We start from the raw sequence: 17,569 nt of genomic DNA, 5'->3' as shown, positions 1-17,569 counted from the left end.
CAAGTGTCTGTGGTGAAATGCACCCTGTCACACACAGAGTTTCTCAAAGAAGCGGTGATGTTGTGTGCGACATGCTGGTGGAGCGCAGGCACACCTTTCTTTGAGAAGTAGTGCCGACTGGGCATCTGGTACTGGGGCACTGCGACGGACATAAGGTCTCGAAAATCCTCTGTGTCCACCAGGCGGAAAGGCAGCATTTCTGTAGCCAAGAGCTTGCAGATGGTGAAATTCAACCTCTTAGCTTTCTCATGGCTAGGAGGAAATGGTCTTTTACTTGTCCACATCTGAGGGACCGAGGGCTGGCTATTGTGCTTAGACGGGGTTGATAAGGGTGTCCCCGGCAAACTGCCGGTCTGTGAGGAAGATGCAGGCGGACATGTTAGGTTGCCTTGATCCAAAGCTGGTGCTATCGATGTCGGACAGCGCTCAACACCAGCTGGTGTTACCACCTCCAAAGAAAATGATGACCTGCCAATCACGCTGGCTGTTGCGGGTAAAGAGGTGGCAGGTCTGCGCCCCAAAACAGGTGTGACTGCTGTCCCCCCAGTCACAGAGGATGAAGAGGCCGCGGATGCACAAGATATGGCAGACGGTGGTTGGCCCGGCCGGCTAGGCCGCATTGTAGCACACTGAGCTTCCCACTGCAACTTATGCTTCATGTCCATGTGCCGGTTCATGCATGAAGTACTCAAACTATGTATTTTTTGGCCTCTACTTAGCTTTTGCTGACAAATGTTACAGATAACACGAGTTGGGTCATCTTTATCGATCTGAAAAAATGCCCAGGCTATGCAAGGCTTAGCACCCATGCGACCTGAAGAGCCACCACGACTTGTGGTGAGAGGCAGAGTTGTGTTTGAGGATGCAGTTGTTGACGTGCTTCCAGTACTATGTCTCTGTCCAGGAAGGCGCAACCTGACCTCGTCTTCACTAGCATCTTCCTCCACCTCCTCTGCTGACCTCATCTCTTGGCTGACTGTGGGTTGACAGTAAGTGGGATCTCCGACCTCATCATCATCACCCTGTGCGTTATCACACCCGTCGTCCTCAGAGCCAACCTGTTCCTGCCCTGACAAAAAACTAAAGTTGTCGCTCCAATCAGGTATTTGAGTCTTATCATCGTCTTCCTCATTGTCTCCACCAACAGGAGTTACAGTTTGGGAATGAGGGTCTACATAATGGTCAGAACCTTCTGCGTCTGGTCCTGGATCCGACTCATAAAGATTCTGGGCATCAGTGCAGATCATTTCCTCGTCTGGATTCACAGAAGCGCTGGAGTCGACCTCTGATTCCCAGGCTATAGTATGAGTAAACAGCTCTGCAGACTCAACCATCTGTTCTACCTCATACTCAGACGGGCAGCTGGAGATTTGGGAGCTGTGAGGAAGCAAGTGCGACTTGGGTGACACCTTTGAGGACTGGAGTATTTGTGATGTTGAAGTTGATGTGGAGGAGAGCCCACTTAAAGGAGCACTTGATATCCGTTGAAGCACCTGCTGTTTTTGTGCCTCATCTGGAATTTGTAGCGATTGGCGTGGCCGTAAGAAAGGGATCTTATCACATTGTCCGCTAAAAGAAGTAGACATTTTAGTTTGGCTGGAAGATGGTCTTTCTTCTGCACCTACCCCACGGACACAACCTTTTTTCCACTTCCCAACACGCCTATTCCCCTTTCCACCAGCAGCAGGCCTTTTTCCACTCATTTTGGTGGTTAACTAATTCACAACTCTGGAGTTGTTTGCACAAAAAAACAATGGATGGTAACCGAGCAGAGCTGAGTGGCCAAATTGTGGTATTAGGCCAAAACTATTGGCTGGGTTAGATGCAGAAAAAAATTATTTTTAATTTTCAACCTGATGGAGGTCAGTATAGATGGACTAATAGACCAAGTCCCACACACCGCTAGAAGCCCAAATATTTTTTCAGAGCTAGATGCAGAAAATTTTTTTATTCAATTTGCAACCTGATGGAGGTCAGTATAGATGGACTAATAGACCAAGTCCCACACACCGCTAGAAGCCCAAATATTTTTTCAGAGCTAGATGCAGAAAAAAATTAGATTCAGTTTGCAACCTGATGGAGGTCAGTATAGATGGACTAATAGACCAAGTCCCACACACCGCTAGAAGCCCAAATATTTTTTCAGAGCTAGATGCAGAAAATTTTTTTATTCAATTTGCAACCTGATGGAGGTCAGTATAGATGGACTAATAGACCAAGTCCCACACACTGCTAGAAGCCCTAATATTTTTTCAGAGCTAGATGCAGAAAAAAAATATTTTTAATTTGCAACCTGATGGAGGTCAGTATAGATGGACTAATAGACCAAGTCCCACACACCGCTAGAAGCCCAAATATTTTTTCAGAGCTAGATGCAGAAAAAAATTATATTCAATTTGCAACCTGCTGGAGGTCAGTATAGAAGGACTACTAGAACAAGTCCCACACACTGCTAGAAGCCCAAATATTTTTTCAGAGCTAAATGAAGAAAAAAATTATTTTTAATTTGCAACCTGATGGAGGTCAGTATAGATGGACTAATAGACCAAGTCCCACACACTGCTAGAAGCCCAAATATTTTTTCAGAGCTAGATGCAGAAAAAAATTATATTCAGTTTGCAACCTGATGGAGGTCAGTATAGATGGACTAATAGACCAAGTCCCACACACCGCTAGAAGCCCAAATATTTTTTCAGAGCTAGATGCAGAAAATTTTTTTATTCAATTTGCAACCTGATGGAGGTCAGTATAGATGGACTAATAGACCAAGTCCCACACACTGCTAGAAGCCCAAATATTATTTCAGAGCTAGATGCAGAAAAAAATTATTTTTAATTTGCAACCTGATGGAGGTCAGTATAGATGGACTAATAGACCAAGTCCCACACACCGCCAGAAGCGCAAATATTTTTTCAGAGCTAGATGCAGAAATTTTTTTTATTCAATTTGCAACCTGATGGAGGTCAGTATAGATGGACTAATAGACCAAGTCCCACACACTGCTAGAAGCCCAAATATTTTTTCAGAGCTAGATGCAGAAAAAAATTATTTTTAATTTGCAACCTGATGGAGGTCAGTATAGATGGACTAATAGACCAAGTCCCACACACCACTAGAAGCCCAAATATTTTTTCAGAGCTAGATGCAGAAAAAAATTATATTCAATTTGCAACCTGCTGGAGGTCAGTATAGAAGGACTAATAGAACAAGTCCCACACACTGCTAGAAGCCCAAATATTTTTTCAGAGCTAAATGAAGAAAAAAATTATTTTTAATTTGCAACCTGATGGAGGTCAGTATAGATGGACTAATAGACCAAGTCCCACACACCGCTAGAAGCCCAAATATTTTTTCAGAGCTAGATGCAGAAAATTTTTTTATTCAATTTGCAACCTGATGGAGATCAGTATAGATGGACTAATAGACCAAGTCCCACACACTGCTAGAAGCCCAAATATTTTTTCAGAGCTAGATGCAGAAAAAAATTATTTTTAATTTGCAACCTGATGGAGGTCAGTATAGATGGACTAATAGACCGATGGACTAATAGACCAAGTCCCACACACCGCTAGAAGCCCAAATATTTTTTCAGAGCTAGATGCAGAAAAAAATTATATTCAATTTGCAACCTGCTGGAGGTCAGTATAGAAGGACTAATAGAACAAGTCCCACACACTGCTAGAAGCCCAAATATTTTTTCAGAGCTAAATGAAGAAAAAAATTATTTTTAATTTGCAACCTGATGGAGGTCAGTATAGATGGACTAATAGACCAAGTCCCACACACTGCTAGAAGCCCAAATATTTTTTCAGAGCTAGATGCAGAAAAAAATTATATTCAGTTTGCAACCTGATGGAGGTCAGTATAGATGGACTAATAGACCAAGTCCCACACACTGCTAGAAGCCCAAATTTTTTTTCAGAGGTAGATGCAGAAAAAAATTATTTTTAATTTGCAACCTGATGGAGGTCAGTATAGATGGACTAATAGACCAAGTCCCACACACCGCTAGAAGCCCAAATATTTTTTCAGAGCTAGATGCAGAAATTTTTTTTATTCAATTTGCAACCTGATGGAGGTCAGTACAGATGGACTAATAGACCAAGTCCCACACACCGCTAGAAGCCCAAATATTTTTTCAGAGCTAGATGTAGAAAAAAATTATATTCAATTTGCAACCTGCTGGAGGTCAGTATAGAAGGACTAATAGAACAAGTCCCACACACTGCTAGAAGCCCAAATATTTTTTCAGAGCTAAATGAATAAAAAAATTATTTTTAATTTGCAACCTGATGGAGGTCAGTATAGATGGACTAATAGACCAAGTCCCACACACTGCTAGAAGCCCAAATATTTTTTCAGAGCTAGATGCAGAAAAAAATTATATTCAGTTTGCAACCTGATGGAGGTCAGTATAGATGGACTAATAGACCAAGTCCCACACACCGCTAGAAGCCCAAATATTTTTTCAGAGCTAGATGCAGAAATTTTTTTTATTCAATTTGCAACCTGATGGAGGTCAGTATAGATGGACTAATAGACCAAGTCCCACACACTGCTAGAAGCCCAAATATTTTTTCAGAGCTAGATGCAGAAAAAAATTATTTTTAATTTGCAACCTGATGGAGGTCAGTATAGATGGACTAATAGACCAAGTCCCACACACCGCTAGAAGCCCAAATATTTTTTCAGAGCTAGATGCAGAAAAAAATTATATTCAATTTGCAACCTGCTGGAGGTCAGTATAGAAGGACTAATAGAACAAGTCCCACACACTGCTAGAAGCCCAAATATTTTTTCAGAGCTGAATGAAGAAAAAAATTATTTTTAATTTGCAACCTGATGGAGGTCAGTATAGATGGACTAATAGACCAAGTCCCACACACTGCTAGAAGCCCAAATATTTTTTCAGAGCTAGATGCAGAAAAAAATTATATTCAGTTTGCAACCTGATGGAGGTCAGTATAGATGGACTAATAGACCAAGTCCCACACACCGCTAGAAGCCCAAATATTTTTTCAGAGCTAGATGCAGAAAATTTTTTTATTCAATTTGCAACCTGATGGAGGTCAGTATAGATGGACTAATAGACCAAGTCCCACACACTGCTAGAAGCCCAAATACTTTTTCAGAGCTAGATGCAGAAAAAAATTATTTTTAATTTGCAACCTGATGGAGGTCAGTATAGATGGACTAATAGACCAAGTCCCACACACCGCTAGAAGCACAAATATTTTTTCAGAGCTAGATGCAGAAAAAAATTATATTCAATTTGCAACCTGCTGGAGGTCAGTATAGAAGGACTAATAGAACAAGTCCCACACACTGCTAGAAGCCCAAATATTTTTTCAGAGCTAAATGAAGAAAAAAATTATTTTTAATTTGCAACCTGATGGAGGTCAGTATAGATGGACTAATAGAATGATGCTATGCCCAAAAGATTTTACTTCACTAGGTGCAGTAAAAAAATTGGTATTCTATACACAGGTGGTATATCTTGCAACACAGATAGGCTACTCCACTGACTAACACACTCTGCAATAGGCCAAAAAGGATTAGCTTTGCTAGATTCAGCCAAATGCTGTGAAAAAAACTTGCACAGCACTGGCACAGACCTGCCTGGCAAAAACTGATAGGAACTGATGTAACCTAGTCCTGAAAAGGACTCCAATTACAATTAGTCTTTACTCCCACAATCTATCTATTTAAGAGCACAGACCTGCTTGATAAAAGTCGTAGGAAATGCTGTAACCTAGTCCTTAAAAGGACTGCAATCACAACTATTCCCTACTCCCAAGCTATCTGTATATTTGTGCGAAAATTGGCTTGAAATTAACAAGGTATAGCGCACACAGCAACAGCGGTGCCGTCTAACACGCAGCTGCAGCAGTGAGAAAATGGTGGCGACGGGGAAAATGGCTTGGTCTTATAGGGCAAGGACATGTGACATACACTGCCAATCACACATGCCCTTGCTTGTGTGAAAAAAAGCACTTTGCTCCGTGTGTGCGCTGCTGATAGGCTGACAGATTGCACTTCCCCACTGCAAATGCGGGAAAGAGAAAAAAAAATGGAGATCTTCATTGTTCCTGCAGAGATCCATCCCCTGCCCCTCCCCCCGCCCCGCTGTACACTCAAACTGCGTATTAACATTAATTTTCATCATTACTGAGAAAAAATCCAGTTATGATTTTGGTGCACGAACAGTTATCGAACATAACCTCGAACAGCCGAATTTTTCTCAAATTGTTCGTGTTCGCCGACCGGCTCGAACACCGCCCAAAACAGCTCGAATTTGAGATTGGCGAACAGTTCGAGTAGAACAACGCTCATCTCTAGTCGCCATTTCAAAACTGTGCAGAAGGGTGCATAGGTCCCTGATCTGAGACCACTCCTCCAGCGTGATTTGCCCCACCTCTGAATCTCGTTGGCCCAGGCTATACGTCAGAACGTATTGCACCAGGGCTTGTCGGTGCTGCCACAGTCGCTGCAACATGTGCAGAGTTGAATTCCACCGGTTAGGCACATCGCATTTTAGCCGGTGAAGTGGCAGGCCCAACGACTTCTGTAGAGATGTAAGTCGCTGAGCTGCGGGATGCGAACGGCGGAAGTGAGCACACAGCGACCGTGCCCTCTGCAGAAGGCCATCTAGTCTGGGATAGTGGGCTAAAAATTGCTGGACAACCAGGTTCAACACGTGAGCCATACAAGGCACGTGTGTGACATTGCCCCGGCGAAGGGCCGCACCCAGGTTTGCAGCATTGTCGCACACGGCCTTCCCTGGTTTCAGGTCCAGTGGAGACAAGCATTCATGAAATTGGTTCTCCAGAGCTGACCACAACTCCTCAGCTGTGTGACTCACATTTCCCAGACATTTCAATGTAAAAACCGCCTGATGACGTTGAGCCCTACTGCCAGCATAGTAAGGAGGTGTGCAGGATCCCTTCTGCGCAGTTAGAAAGCTTGTGGCATGACCAGACAGGCTTTGGGTGCAGGTGGAAGACCGAGAGGAGGTTGAGGAGGCAGAAGCAGTGGAGGAACTTTGACATAAAGAGGATTGACGCCCAACTCGTGGGGACGGCAAGACTTGGACAGCAGCCCCTTGTCCTGCTGTCACCATAGTTACCCAGTGCCCAGTCAGCGACATGTAACGCCCCTGTCCATGCCTACTCGTCCAAGTGTCTGTGTTGAAATGCACCCTGTCACACACAGAGTTTCTCAAAGAAGCGGTGATGTTGTGTGCGACATGCTGGTGGAGCGCAGGCACACCTTTCTTTGAGAAGTAGTGCCGACTGGGCATCTGGTACTGGGGCACTGCGACGGACATAAGGTCTCGAAAATCCTCTGTGTCCACCAGGCGGAAAGGCAGCATTTCTGTAGCCAAGAGCTTGCAGATGGTGAAATTCAACCTCTTAGCTTTCTCATGGCTAGGAGGAAATGGTCTTTTACTTGTCCACATCTGAGGGACCGAGGGCTGGCTATTGTGCTTAGACGGGGTTGATAAGGGTGTCCCCGGCAAACTGCCGGTCTGTGAGGAAGATGCAGGCGGACATGTTAGGTTGCCTTGATCCAAAGCTGGTGCTATCGATGTCGGACAGCGCTCAACACCAGCTGGTGTTACCACCTCCAAAGAAAATGATGACCTGCCAATCACGCTGGCTGTTGCGGGTAAAGAGGTGGCAGGTCTGCGCCCCAAAACAGGTGTGACTGCTGTCCCCCCAGTCACAGAGGATGAAGAGGCCGCGGATGCACAAGATATGGCAGACTGTGGTTTGCCCGGCCGGATAGGCCGCATTGTAGCACACTGAGCTTCCCACTGCAACTTATGCTTCATGTCCATGTGCCGGTTCATGCATGAAGTACTCAAACTATGTATTTTTTGGGCTCTACTTAGCTTTTGCTGACAAATGTTACAGATAACACGAGTTGGGTCATCTTTATCGATCTGAAAAAATGCCCAGGCTATGCAAGGCTTAGCACCCATGCGACCTGAAGAGCCACCACGACTTGTGGTGAGAGGCAGAGTTGTGTTTGAGGATGCAGTTGTTGACGTGCTTCCAGTACTACGTCTCTGTCCAGGAAGGCGCAGCCTGACCTCGTCGTCACTAGCATCTTCCTCCACCTCCTCTGCTGACCTCATCTCTTGGCTGACTGTGGGTTGACAGTAAGTGGGATCTCCGACCTCATCATCATCACCCTGTGCGTTATCACACCCGTCGTCCTCAGAGCCAACCTGTTCCTGCCCTGACAAAAAACTAAAGTTGTCGCTCCAATCAGGTATTTGAGTCTTATCATCGTCTTCCTCATTGTCTCCACCAACAGGAGTTACAGTTTGGGAATGAGGGTCTACATTATGGTCAGAACCTTCTGCGTCTGGTCCTGGATCCGACTCATAAAGATTCTGGGCATCAGTGCAGATCATTTCCTCGTCTGGATTCACAGAAGCGCTGGAGTCGACCTCTGATTCCCAGGCTATGGTATGAGTAAACAGCTCTGCAGACTCAACCATCTGTTCTACCTCATACTCAGACGGGCAGCTGGAGATTTGGGAGCTGTGAGGAAGCAAGTGCGATTTGGGTGACACCTTTGAGGACTGGAGTATTTGTGATGTTGAAGTTGATGTGGAGGAGAGCCCACTTAAAGGAGCACTTGATATCCGTTGAAGCACCTGCTGTTTTTGTGCCTCATCTGGAATTTGTAGCGATTGGTGTGGCCGTAAGAAAGGGATCTTATCACACTGTCCGCTAAAAGAAGTAGACATTTTAGTTTGGCTGGAAGATGGTCTTTCTTCTGCAGATGTTACTGTTGCTTTAACACCTACCCCACGGACACAAACTTTTTTCCCCTTCCCAACACGCCTATTCCCCTTTCCACCAGCAGCAGGCCTTTTTCCACTCATTTTGGTGGTTAACTAATTCACAACTCTGGAGTTGTTTGCACAAAAAAACAATGGATGGTAACCGAGCAGAGTTGAGTGGCCAAACTGTGGTATTAGGCCAAAACTATTGGCTGGGTTAGATGCAGAAAAAAATTATTTTGAATTTGCAACCTGATGGAGGTCAGTATAGATGGACTAATACAACAAGTCCCACACACAGCTAGAAGCCCAAATATTTTTTCAGAGGTACTGTAGATGCAGATAAAAATTAGTTTTAATTTGCAACCTGATGGAGGTCAGTATAGATGGACTAATAGAGAAAGTCCGACACACTACTAGAAGGCCAAATATTTTTTCAGAGCTAGATGCAGAAAAAAATATATTCAGTTTGCAACCGGATGGAGGTCAGTATAGATGGACTAATGCAACAAGTCCCACACACAGCTAGAATCCCAAATATTTTTTCAGAGGTATTGTAGATGCAGATAAAAAATAGTTTTAATTTGCAACCTGATGGAGGTCAGTATAGATGGACTAATAGAGAAAGTCCGACACACTACTAGAAGGCCAAATATTTTTTCAGAGCTAGATGCAGAAAAAAATTATATTCAGTTTGCAACCTGATGGAGGTCAGTATAGATGGATTAATAGAACAAGACCCACACACAGCTAGAAGCCCAATATTTTTTCAGAGGTAGATGCAGAAAAAAATATATTCAGTTTGCAACCGGATGGAGGTCAGTATAGATGGACTAATACAACAAGTCCCACACACAGCTAGAAGCCCAAATATTTTTTCAGAGGTACTGTAGATGCAGATAAAAATTAGTTTTAATTTGCAACCTGATGGAGGTCAGTATAGATGGACTAATAGAGAAAGTCCGACACACTACTAGAAGGCCAAATATTTTTTCAGAGCTAGATGCAGAAAAAAATTATATTCAGTTTGCAACCTGATGGAGGTCAGTATAGATGGATTAATAGAACAAGACCCACACACAGCTAGAAGCCCAATATTTTTTCAGATGTAGATGCAGAAAAAAATATATTCAGTTTGCAACCGGATGGAGGTCAGTATAGATGGACTAATACAACAAGTCCCACACACAGCTAGAAGCCCAAATATTTTTTCAGAGGTACTGTAGATGCAGATAAAAATTAGTTTTAATTTGCAACCTGATGGAGGTCAGTATAGATGGACTAATAGAGAAAGTCCGACACACTACTAGAAGGCCAAATATTTTTTCAGAGCTAGATGCAGAAAAAAATTATATTCAGTTTGCAACCTGATGGAGGTCAGTATAGATGGATTAATAGAACAAGACCCACACACAGCTAGAAGCCCAATATTTTTTCAGAGGTAGATGCAGAAAAAAATATATTCAGTTTGCAACCGGATGGAGGTCAGTATAGATGGACTAATACAACAAGTCCCACACACAGCTAGAAGCCCAAATATTTTTTCAGAGGTACTGTAGATGCAGATAAAAATTAGTTTTAATTTGCAACCTGATGGAGGTCAGTATAGATGGACTAATAGAGAAAGTCCGACACACTACTAGAAGGCCAAATATTTTTTCAGAGCTAGATGCAGAAAAAAATTATATTCAGTTTGCAACCTGATGGAGGTCAGTATAGATGGATTAATAGAACAAGACCCACACACAGCTAGAAGCCCAATATTTTTTCAGAGGTAGATGCAGAAAAAAATATATTCAGTTTTCAACCGGATGGAGGTCAGTATAGATGGACTAATACAACAAGTCCCACACACAGCTAGAAGCCCAAATATTTTTTCAGAGGTACTGTAGATGCAGATAAAAATTAGTTTTAATTTGCAACCTGATGGAGGTCAGTATAGATGGACTAATAGAGAAAGTCCGACACACTACTAGAAGGCCAAATATTTTTTCAGAGCTAGATGCAGAAAAAAATTATATTCAGTTTGCAACCTGATGGAGGTCAGTATAGATGGATTAATAGAACAAGACCCACACACAGCTAGAAGCCCAATATTTTTTCAGAGGTAGATGCAGAAAAAAATATATTCAGTTTGCAACCGGATGGAGGTCAGTATAGATGGACTAATACAACAAGTCCCACACACAGCTAGAAGCCCAAATATTTTTTCAGAGGTACTGTAGATGCAGATAAAAATTAGTTTTAATTTGCAACCTGATGGAGGTCAGTATAGATGGACTAATAGAGAAAGTCCGACACACTACTAGAAGGCCAAATATTTTTTCAGAGCTAGATGCAGAAAAAAATTATATTCAGTTTGCAACCTGATGGAGGTCAGTATAGATGGATTAATAGAACAAGACCCACACACAGCTAGAAGCCCAATATTTTTTCAGAGGTAGATGCAGAAAAAAATATATTCAGTTTTCAACCGGATGGAGGTCAGTATAGATGGACTAATACAACAAGTCCCACACACAGCTAGAAGCCCAAATATTTTTTCAGAGGTACTGTAGATGCAGATAAAAATTAGTTTTAATTTGCAACCTGATGGAGGTCAGTATAGATGGACTAATAGAGAAAGTCCGACACACTACTAGAAGGCCAAATATTTTTTCAGAGCTAGATGCAGAAAAAAATTATATTCAGTTTGCAACCTGATGGAGGTCAGTATAGATGGATTAATAGAACAAGACCCACACACAGCTAGAAGCCCAATATTTTTTCAGAGGTAGATGCAGAAAAAAATATATTCAGTTTTCAACCGGATGGAGGTCAGTATAGATGGACTAATACAACAAGTCCCACACACAGCTAGAAGCCCAAATATTTTTTCAGAGGTACTGTAGATGCAGATAAAAATTAGTTTTAATTTGCAACCTGATGGAGGTCAGTATAGATGGACTAATAGAGAAAGTCTGACACACTACTAGAAGGCCAAATATTTTTTCAGAGCTAGATGCAGAAAAAAATTATATTCAGTTTGCAACCTGATGGAGGTCAGTATAGATGGATTAATAGAACAAGACCCACACACAGCTAGAAGCCCAATATTTTTTCAGAGGTAGATGCAGAAAAAAATATATTCAGTTTGCAACCTGATGGAGGTCAGTATAGATGGATTAATAGAACAAGACCCACACACAGCTAGAAGCCCAATATTTTTTCCGAGGTAGATGCAGAAAAAAATATATTCAGTTTGCAACCTGATGGAGGTCAGTATAGATGGATTAATAGAACAAGACCCACACACAGCTAGAAGCCCAATATTTTTTCAGAGGTAGATGCAGAAAAAAATATATTCAGTTTGCAACCGGATGGAGGTCAGTATAGATGGACTAATACAACAAGTCCCACACACAGCTAGAAGCCCAAATATTTTTTCAGAGGTACTGTAGATGCAGATAAAAATTAGTTTTAATTTGCAACCTGATGGAGGTCAGAATAGATGGACTAATAGAGAAAGTCCGACACACTACTAGAAAGCCAAATATTTTTTCAGAGCTAGATGCAGAAAAAAATTATATTCAGTTTGCAACCTGATGGAGGTCAGTATAGATGGATTAATACAACAAGTCCCACACACAGCTAGAAGCCCAATATTTTTTCAGAGGTAGATGCAGAAAAAATTATATTCAGTTTGCAACCTGATGTAGGTCAGTATAGATGGATTAATAGAACAAGACCCACACACAGCTAGAAGCCCAACATTTTTTCCGAGGTAGATGCAGAAAAAAATATATTCAGTTTGCAACCTGATGGAGGTCAGTATAGATGGATTAATAGAACAAGACCCACACACAGCTAGAAGCCCAATATTTTTTCAGAGGTAGATGCAAAAAAAAATATATTCAGTTTGCAACCTGATGGAGGTCAGTATAGATGGACTAATAGACTGATGCTATGCCCAAAAGATTTTACTTCACTAGGTGCAGTAAAAAAATTGGTATTCTATACACAGGTGGTATATCTTGCAACACAGATAGGCTACTCCACTGACTAACACACTCTGCAATAGGCCAAAAAGGATTATCTTTGCTAGATTCAGCCAAATGCTGTGAAAAAAACTTGCACAGCACTGGCACAAACCTGCCTGACAAAAACTGATAGGAACTGATGTAACCTAGTCCTGAAAAGGACTCCAATTATAATTAGTCTTTACTCCCACAACCTATCTATTTAAGAGCACAGACCTCCCTGATAAAAGTCGTAGGAAATGCTGTAACCTAGTCCTTAAAAGGACTGCAATCACAACTATTCCCTACTCCCAAGCTATCTGTATATTTGTGTGAAAATTGGCTTGAAATTAACAAGGTATAGCGCACACAGCAACAGCGGTGCCGTCTAACACGCAGCTGCAGCAGTGAGAAAATGGTGGCGACGGGGAAAATGGCTTGGTCTTATAGGGCAAGGACATGTGACATACACTGCAAATGACACATGCCCTTGCTTGTGTGAAAAAAAGCACTTCGCTCCGTGTGTGCGCTGCTGATAGGCTGACAGATTGCACCTCCCCACTGTAAATGCGGGAAAGAGAAAAAAAAATGGAGATCTTCATTGTTCCTGCAGAGATCCATCCCCTGCCCCTCCCCCCACCCCGCTGTACACTCAAACTGCGTATTAACATTAATTTTCATCATTACTGAGAAAAAATCCAGTTATGATTTTGGTGCACGAACAGTTATCGAACATAACCTCGAACAGCCGAATTTTTCTCAAATTGTTCGTGTTCGCCGAACGGCTCGAACACCGCCCAAAACAGCTCGAATTTGAGATTGGCGAACAGTTCGAGTAGAACAATGCTCATCTCTAGTGTTCAGTTCTCAAGTTTCTATCATTTTATTTCCTGTAGATAGTTATAATGATTGTTCCCAGAAGTCTTTTGTGAAAGCACAAATTCAGAACATTTAAGATTTGCCTCAAGGACCCCAAGGAATACTGCCAAAGTGGCAACGTTGAGAATTGGTTTTGCTAAGCCCCATCACTTTTAGTTATCGATTTGAGATTGCCACCAATAGAGCGGACCCCCAACTAATCAGTAACAGGAGTGAAGCTGTAAAATTTCTTGAAAGAAAATTCTAATGTCAGAAGAGGGATTCGAACACACGCCTCCAGAAGAGACTGCAACCTGAACTCAGCGCCTTAGACCGCTCGGCCATCCTGACAACTTCTGACTTCTGTAATTTAACTCTTTCTAAGCTAAGCAGTAGAAAGATGAGCACTACTTGTGATGAAAGGAAATATGCCATGATTTCTTTTATTTTAATATTGATTTGTAACCTATTAGTTACAGCCAATTTTGAGCTTCATGACCAAGCACCGTTTTTTAAATCTGACATGTATCAATTTATGTGGCAATAACACTGGAATGCTTAACATATCCCCGTGATTCTGATAGTGTTATTTTGTAACACATTGTACTTTATATTAATGGTAAATTTAGGTCAATATATATTTAGTTTTTCTTGTGAAAATATCTAAAGTTGCACAATTTCATTGAAATGCGGTGATGCCCCATATGTCTTCAGAAACTACTGTTTGGTCACACAGCAGGGCTTTGAAAGTAAGAGCGCTATTTGGGTTTTGGGAATGCAGATTTTGCAAGAATATTTTGAGGGTGACATTTGCGGAGTTCCAAAAGTACCAAAACAGCAGAAACCCCTCCAAAGTGATCCCATTTTATAAATTACTCCTCACAATGAATTCATCAACACCAGCAATTACTATTATTGTCCAACATATGTTTTCACTCTGCAACATCCAGAATTGCAAATAAGCCAGTTTAGTGCCCAGCTTGTGCTTATGGAGACAAGCACCCCATACATTTTAAGTGGGCTCTCCTCGCTAGAGAAATGCCAAATCTGTGGATTCTTTGTCTTACCATTAACGTAGAAACCCCTATTTTTAGAATGAAAGATGACGGTCCTGAGTTGGGGCTTGTGTTTTTTGCCTTCCTGGCTTTTTCCCCAAACAGCTTTGTTCCTGGCATATTATTTAAGCATATTTGTCTCAGTAATGCCACAGCGATTCATAGTCAAACATAAATGGCTGAAATCATTCAGCTAGTGTCTGATACATGCTGCCCGTATTAGCTATCAGGTTTCCTTTAAATCCTCATACAGCTAAGTCAAACTAAAATAAAACAAAGTGATGACGTCCAGAATGAAGGAAAAATTACAAAAAATATTATTTTCCTCAAAAGTTAAAAGTGTTCAGTTCTCAAGTTTCTATCATTTTATTTCCTGTAGATAGTTATAATGATTAGGATTTTTACATTCTCTGTAAACAGTCAGTCCATATGCTTTGTTTATTTTCTGCTTAAAATTTAATGGGTGAAGAAAAAAACTTTTGCCGAAACCCAGGATTGAACCAGGGATCTTTAGATCTTCAATCTAATGCTCTCCCAACTGAGCTATTTCAGCAGGACACATTTAGATTCAGGAATGTAATGTATTTATTTTTACTTTGACTTGTTTTTGCAAGATTATCAATATTTGAAAGTCCCGCTATTTTGCTTACATATTTAACAACTTACATTAATTCTTTGTGAATGAATAGAAAAAACAGCAATTCTGCATTTTTTTTACATTTTCAAATTTACTCAATTCGCCAGGGTAATTCTGACTGTGTCTCTGTAGGACAGGTGATGATTGAGCATAAAACACAGTTTGTAAGCATTATGTTGCATCAAGCTTTATTTTTTTCTTAGGTGCAAACAATTGGAGTGAAGATAGGAGATGCAAATTTAGAGAAAATATTCTACTGATTGTTAATGTTGAAAGTGAAAACATTTGTCCCAAAATGTGGTGAAACTTTGATGTCAGTATCACATGCGCATTTCAGACTTGTTAAACTATGTTCATCTGCTCTTTTAGCTTTTGTTTATTAAGTATATATATAGTCTATTGATGCCTTGAGGTAAAAAAATCTGAAATTAGACTTACTGGTAATTCAGTTTCTAGGAATCTTCCACGACAGCACCTTAGGAGGTTCACTCTCTGCCCTAATAGGGACAGAGAACACATAGAGATGAAATAGTCCCTCTCATTTTCCTATCAACAGTATTTTTCCGATGCCAAAGCAACAACTAACATATGCACAAAGAAACTATTTGATGTTCCCAGAAGTCTTTTGTGAAAGCACAAATGCAGAACATTTAAGATTTGCCTCAAGGACCCCATGGAATACTGCCAAAGTGCCAACGTTGAGAATTGGTTTTTCTAAGCCCCATCACTTTTAGTTATCGATTTGAGATTGCCACCAATAGAGCGGACAGGAGTGAAGCTGTAAAATTTCTTGAAAGAAAATTCTAATGTCAGAAGAGGGATTCGAACCCACGCCTCCAGAAGAGACTGCGACCTGAACGCAGCGCCTTAGACCGCTCGGCCATCCTGACTACTTCTGGCTTTTGTAATTTAACTCTTTCTAAGCTAAGCAGTAGAAAGATGAGCACTACTTGTGATGAAATGAAATATGCCATGATTTCTTTTATTTTAATATTGATTTGTAACCTATTAGTTACAGCCAATTTTGAGCTTCATGACCAAGCACCGTTTTTTAAATCTGACATGTATCAATTTATGTGGCAATAACACTGGAATGCTTAACATATCCCCGTGATTCTGATAGTGTTATTTTGTAACACATTGTACTTTATATTAATGGTAAATTTAGGTCAATATATATTTAGTTTTTCTTGTGAAAATATCTAAAGTTGCACAATTTCATTGAAATGCGGTGATGCCCCATATGTTTTCAGAAACTACTGTTTGGTCACACAGCAGGGCTTTGAAAGTAAGAGCGCTATTTGGGTTTTGGGAATGCAGATTTTGCAAGAATATTTTGAGGGTGACATTTGCGGAGTTCCAAAAGTACCAAAACAGCAGAAACCCCTCCAAAGTGATCCCATTTTATAAATTACTCCTCACAATGAATTCATCAACACCAGCAATTACTATTATTGTCCAACATATGTTTTCACTCTGCAACATCCAGAATTGCAAATAAGCCAGTTTAGTGCCCAGCTTGCGCTTATAGAGACAAGCACCCCATACATTTTAAGTGGGCTCTCCTCGCTAGAGAAATGCCAAATCTGTGGATTCTTTGTCTTACCATTAACGTAGAAACCCCTATTTTTAGAATGAAAGATGACGGTCCTGAGTTGGGGCTTGTGTTTTTTGCCTTCCTGGCTTTTTCCCCAAACAGCTTTGTTCCTGGCATATTATTTAAGCATATTTGTCTCAGTAATGCCACAGCGATTCATAGTCAAACATAAATGGCTGAAATCATTCAGCTAGTGTCTGATACATGCTGCCCGTATTAGCTATCAGGTTTCCTTTAAATCCTCATACAGCTAAGTCAAACTAAAATAAAACAAAGTGATGATGTCCAGAATGAAGGAAAAATTACAAAAAATATTATTTTCCTCAAAAGTTAAAAGTGTTCAGTTCTCAAGTTTCTATCATTTTATTTCCTGTAAATAGTTATAATGATTAGGATTTTTACATTCTCTGTAAACAGTCAGTCCATATGCTTTGTTAATTTTCTGCTTAAAATTTAATGGGTGAAGAAAAAAACTTTTGCCAAAACCCAGGACTGAACCAGGGACCTTTAGATCTTCAGTCTAACGCTCTCCCAACTGAGCTATTTCGGCAGGACACGTTTAGATTCAGGAATGTTCAACACACTGTAGATGTCACAACTGGATGTATTTATTTTTACTTTGACTTG

At 41.0% G+C, this 17,569-nt stretch overlaps 3 non-coding genes across 3 annotated transcripts; all 3 read right to left on the bottom strand.

Annotated features, from left to right (window-relative positions):
* Nucleotides 1–15,188: 15,188 nt before the first annotated feature.
* TRNAF-GAA (transfer RNA phenylalanine (anticodon GAA)) lies at nt 15,189–15,261 on the bottom strand. Its single transcript has one exon. It is a non-coding gene; the product is annotated as a tRNA-Phe (tRNA).
* Nucleotides 15,262–16,152: 891 nt separating this feature from the next.
* Nucleotides 16,153–16,235, bottom strand: TRNAL-CAG (transfer RNA leucine (anticodon CAG)). Its single transcript has one exon. It is a non-coding gene; the product is annotated as a tRNA-Leu (tRNA).
* Nucleotides 16,236–17,419: 1,184 nt separating this feature from the next.
* On the bottom strand, nt 17,420–17,492 carry TRNAF-GAA (transfer RNA phenylalanine (anticodon GAA)). The gene has a single exon. It is a non-coding gene; the product is annotated as a tRNA-Phe (tRNA).
* Nucleotides 17,493–17,569: the final 77 nt, after the last annotated feature.

The sequence above is a fragment of the Phyllobates terribilis genome, unplaced genomic scaffold (assembly GCF_046119375.1).
Source record: "Phyllobates terribilis strain yellow unplaced genomic scaffold, ASM4611937v1 Scaffold_65__1_contigs__length_7625178, whole genome shotgun sequence".
Taxonomy (NCBI): Eukaryota; Metazoa; Chordata; class Amphibia; order Anura; family Dendrobatidae; genus Phyllobates; species Phyllobates terribilis.
The sequence above is the reverse complement of the archived record's forward strand: the minus strand, read 5'-3'. Positions and strand labels throughout refer to the sequence as shown.